A 5,082-nucleotide genomic window follows, 5' to 3' on the forward strand; every position below is an offset into this window, starting at 1 on the left:
TATATATATATATATATGTATATCGCACTTTATTGTACTGTATCAAAGTCCACGATAACATAAATTTTCCGAAAAATTAAAGAACTCCGTACTAATTTATTAGAAAATTGAGTTCTGATGAGTTAATTTTTTACATATAATGATTTTTTAATTTATAATGTGATGAACAAAAAATATTCTCTAAACATTTATAAGAATAAATAATGGAGTTATTGAGTTGTTGTGTCTTAAAGAAGCATTAGTTGTATACCTTTGATATATCATAGCATACTTAAAAGTAATCCATTGAGTTTTATGTCTATGATATTTTTGTTCATCGCATAAGCTACATAATGAATGTTTTAGGACATATAATATAAATGTTCCATTCATTCTATTTTTTTTGGCATTCAATGAATAACAAAGATAAGAGGACACTTGTGTCTCCTAAAAGAACAACTTATATATGAAAATTAACTCATTTCACTGCAATCACCAGGATCCAATTTTCCATACAATTAGTGCGAAGTCCTTTGTGAGAGAAAAAATTATATCTTTTTCTCTTGGGATAGTCGCGATATAATGCATCTAATTTTCTAATTAAATAAGAGAAATGCTATTTTCGGCCAAAGTGGATCTTAGTGCTTAAATATTTGTGCGAATTTATATGCACATTTAATTTTGCAAAACCGAAATTTTTTTCAACTTTAAAATGCAAACATAAACAGAATTAGAGACAGAATTAGTACTACAATATCAAATTGATATCTCATTCAATTTTCATATTTTCGGAAAAAATAAAGAGAAAATCAAGAAATTAAGGGATTGCATCACGAGGATCATCATCCACTCTAAACTTTTTTTCTTCATCGATAAATTCGATGTGGGATCGATTCATGCGAGTCGAAAAGCCGATCGTGGCTTGAAGAAGCATGTCGCATGGCGACCCCGGTCAAACTCGAGCATTGAACCGTGACGCGATTTTCGTTTGTTTGATATGCGTTTTCTGCTGTAAGTTTATTGGCGTTCGGATTATATAGCTGTTCGAAATTACATTTGAGGCCTGGGTGCCTTTGAGCAAAGAAGAATAATACTGACGGCCGAATATCACGCTCCATCGCAATTTATAAGGCTGTTCTTTTTAGCTGACTTCTTGTACAAATCTTATCTTTCCTCTTTTTTTTCCAATGTCATAAAAAAGAAAAAGAGGAAAGATGAACAACAAAAAATTCAATTAAAATGAACAAGCCTAATAATTCATATCATGGCACATATTATGAAATTATTCAGAATAAATTTGCAATAATTCCGATCGGAATTGTTTAATTATTCCCTATATTTCTATCGTTTTCTAGAAGAAACAAAATAATTCCAATCGGAATCCATTCCGAACAATTCAATAATATGTGCCCATGAGTTCAAAATTCATAATTGTGGGCATTAAACTTGCATTCGTGTCTAGTGTCTACCTTTTCCTTAATAAAGATAGAAAAAGGAAAACGACATAAATAAGCACAAACATACTGAAAAAAATTTATCCCTTTTAATAGATATTTGTTTCAATAATAAGAATTAAGTAAACATTTACTTTCTAAGTAAACATTAACTTTCAATATTTACTCAATGAAAAAGTGATAGTTAAATCAGAAATTAATAATTTTTTTATCAAACAAATACATGTTTACATTTAGTAAATATTTACTTAAAACTCTTCAAACAAATATTTATTGAAATTTATTTTATGTATATAGTTTTTCTTCGGTGCACAAATACAAATTTTGGACGATACTGATCCGTCATCATCGACTTTTTAGCGCATCGCTCTTTTCGATGAGAAATTCTTTCGAAAATGAAACGCGAAATACTCCAAAAGTCTGCTGTTTTTTTAAATCCAAAATTTCCGAGAATCAAATCAAATAATTGAAGAATCTCGCGATACGGTGCTTTTTTTTTGCGTGTACGGTGAACCGCGAATTCTCCACGTATTGCCGCGAAACGGTTTTATAGCTCGTCGTAATAATTTTCAATGGAATTGCACGTTATCGTTTATTATCATATAGGTACACAGATTCGATACAGCGGCGGAATTTATCGCGAATGTGCGACGCAGCGCGTTATCGCGAAAACTTTCCATTTTTTACGCGTGGTTGCTGTTACGCAGAACGTATGATACATACGTAACCGGTAACATTCCAGCGAAGGGGTCCCATTCGTAACCGCCGCAACCAGCCGTCCGCCATGTCAGCCGGCGAGCGGCCGAAGGCGACGTCGACGCGTCGCGTCGCGTCGGAAGGAACAGCCATCGGCGGTGTCGGCATCGCGCGACGGTGTACTGTACTATCGGCATTGGCTTCGCGGCGCACGGTCACCCGCAAGAAAGAAAGAAGGAGGAAGAGAGGCAGAAAGAGAAGAGGGGGAAGGGAGAGGAGGGAGGTCGAGAAAAGGTGATGGAAAAAGATGGAGAGAACGCACTTGCGAAGGTGCGAGCGAGAGGGAGGAAGAAGGAAAGGAAGAAAGGGGGGAGGAGAGAGAGAGAGAGAGAGAGAGAGAGAGAGAGAAAGACGCAGGTACGAGGGGCCACACACGGAAAGTTCGCGGCGAGAGAGCGAGACGGAGGAAAGGGAGAGAGGGAAAAAAGAGAGAAAGAGAGAGATGGTCGAGCGCGAACTCGTGGTGTGCGCGGAGGTGCCACCAGCCGGAGTAACAGCGGAGAGTCGGAGGTGGCCCGTGCCTGTGGCTACCCGTAACCGCCTGTGGCCCTCGGAGCTGTAACTCGTCGCCGTTGTAACGTGACGCGTGCGGTGAAGAGGTGCGTGCCCGACGCGTATATACGCGTATACGCGTTCAGGAGTTCGTTCGCCCGTCCGCGTTTTATCTCCGTTGTGAGTCGCATCCACCGGGAGCAACACGGCGCGAGGTGCTCCGCTGCTCTCATTCTGTCTCTTTCTCTCTCTGTCTCTCTCTTTCTTCCTCGCTCCTCTCGTTCTCCTTTTTCTCGTTTTCTCTCTTTCTCTCTCCCTCTCTCTTTCTCTCTTTCCTTCTTCCTCTTGCTCTCCATTCCTCGTACCTTCTCTCCCTCTTTCTCTCTCTTTCTCGTGTACGCGAGTGTGATCGGTACAGTGCGATCAGTGCGACGTGATACGTTCTCGCTCGCGGATCGCCCTTCGCTGTGCTTCGCGCGACAGAATAGGTGCCGCGCGTACGTCATCGGACTGTCAGGAGTGCCTTACTAACTTCTTCCCCTTGAGAATTACTTGTCGACGTTGTCGTACGGCAAAACGCGAACACGACGTTTACCATCCTCGTCACAGTGAGATCCCAAACGGAGCAAGAGAGAGAGAGAGAGAGAGAGAGAGAGAGAGAGAGAGAAACGAACGAACGGATAAAGAAGAGAAAGAGCGCCTCGGCGTGTTGAACGAGGTAAGAGCGTTTCCCGTGTTTGTTTTGGAAAAAAAAAGCGACGGTAACATTCATTAAGGCCTGTTCGACGTGTGACTCCCGACATCATAGACGTACGGAGGTTATGTTTCCCGATGACCCCTCGACTCCCACCCCCCACCCCCCTCCTCGCGTCTCCTCGCTCCTCTCTTCTCCTTCCCTTTCCCTCGCAGTCGCCCTCCCCTGCCTCCGCCCTGCTTTTCCTCTTTCTCGTCGTGTCCTTTTCACGCTCTACCCTTCCTCCACTCTCTGTCTTCTTCCCTCTTTTTCTCCCTCTCACGTACTTTTTTTTTCTTCCCCCTTTCTCCTTCTTTCGCGTTCTTTTTCGCATTAAACGTTGGCGCAAAACGCGACGCGATTCAAAGTTTCGAGAGATCCTCGGACTCAGAGTAGCAACACCTGGCGACGATTTTCATCGCGGCCACTACGAGCTCTGACAGTTGGTTACGCTCCTCTTTTCTCACTCCGCGCCGTTCCGTCTTTCTCTTCCACGTGCGGTTTGAGTTCACACTCAAACGTAGTACGTATACGCGATGTACCTGTCTCGCCTCTTTTTCGCGTGACCTATCCTCCCTCGACCAGCCAGTTTCGTAACCTCTCGATACGGGTTTCAGGAACTATCAGCTGTCAACCACCACCATAGTCCGTGCCACCTGTCCGAAACTCATGCGCGCGCGCACGCGTGCATGCGTGCTGTCTCAGTTTTTTTGTCTGCCCTGCTCTTACTCTCTCTCTCTCTCTTTCTTCCTCGCTTCTTTGCTCCTTACTGCATTATTCGTTCCCCCACCTTCTCGTTCGGCTGTCGGACGTTAAACCGCAGGATTTTATGAGTAGTTTTCTTCGTCAGTTGTTTAAATCTAATAATGCATGATTTCCACTCGAGAAAGGTGCGCGATTAAAAGACGATCGATGATCGGAATATACGGCCAAGCTCCCAAAGTAGAGAAAAGGCTTGTTGATATTTCGGCGCGCAGGCTTTCTGGCATGACAGCGCGACCGGCCTTGAGCCTCCCCTTCCCCTTCCCCTTCCACGTCCACGTGTCCCGCCTTTCCTCGCGCGCTCTCTTCCTCCGTTTCCCTACTACAGCCGCACTGCACGATACTCTATGGACCAGTGGCGCTCAACTCGAAACGGACGGCTCCTGCTTTAACCAATTCTTCGAGCTTTTTCTTCATTTGTACTCTCTAAATTCTTTGGAATGGAATCACATTCTAAAGAATGGAAATTGAGTCTTGAAAAAGAAAAGATTCAATTTTTAATATTTCAAAGCAAAATCTCTCCTTCTTTGAAATGACAATTCACTCAAGATTTTTAGAATTAGAAAAAGATAAATAGTAAGTTAAATCGAGATTAAAGTTAATCTTACATTTGTGAAACCGAGCCTAAAAGTTTTATAGAATATATAATATAAATTATAAAATAATTATGTGTGTTCGCTAATTTTTTATATTTTTTGTGCAAGTTTGTTTCTTTGTAATTTTACCCTAGTTGAAATTTTGGCTATGCGTTTATTAAATAATTTACATTTTTATATTTATATTTGCTAATAAATGTCACATATTTCGTGAATAGAGATATACAATTATATAAAATACATGTGTATGACACATAAAAATAAATAATGTATTGGAATATATTTCAGAATTGGTATATATATATATATA

At 41.4% G+C, this 5,082-nt stretch overlaps 1 protein-coding gene and 1 pseudogene across 2 annotated transcripts in view; one reads left to right on the top strand and one right to left on the bottom strand.

Moving 5' to 3' along the window:
• The window catches only part of LOC108694604, a 60,418-nt pseudogene extending 57,139 nt beyond the window's left edge, over positions 1 to 3,279 (bottom strand).
• LOC108694679 (nuclear hormone receptor FTZ-F1 beta) overlaps positions 2,692 to 5,082 on the top strand; it is a 24,304-nt gene continuing 21,913 nt past the window's right edge. The window contains exon 1 of one of the 2 annotated variants that reach the window (XM_018204315.1): positions 2,692 to 2,861. The gene's annotated coding sequence lies outside the window, so the exon portion shown is untranslated. Of the gene's footprint in view, positions 2,862 to 3,073; positions 3,400 to 5,082 lie in introns of those variants that run through there. The other variant, XM_018204314.1, reaches the window with a different exon arrangement.

The sequence above is a fragment of the Atta colombica genome, unplaced genomic scaffold, assembly GCF_001594045.1.
Source record: "Atta colombica isolate Treedump-2 unplaced genomic scaffold, Acol1.0 scaffold121, whole genome shotgun sequence".
NCBI lineage: Eukaryota > Metazoa > Arthropoda > Insecta > Hymenoptera > Formicidae > Atta > Atta colombica.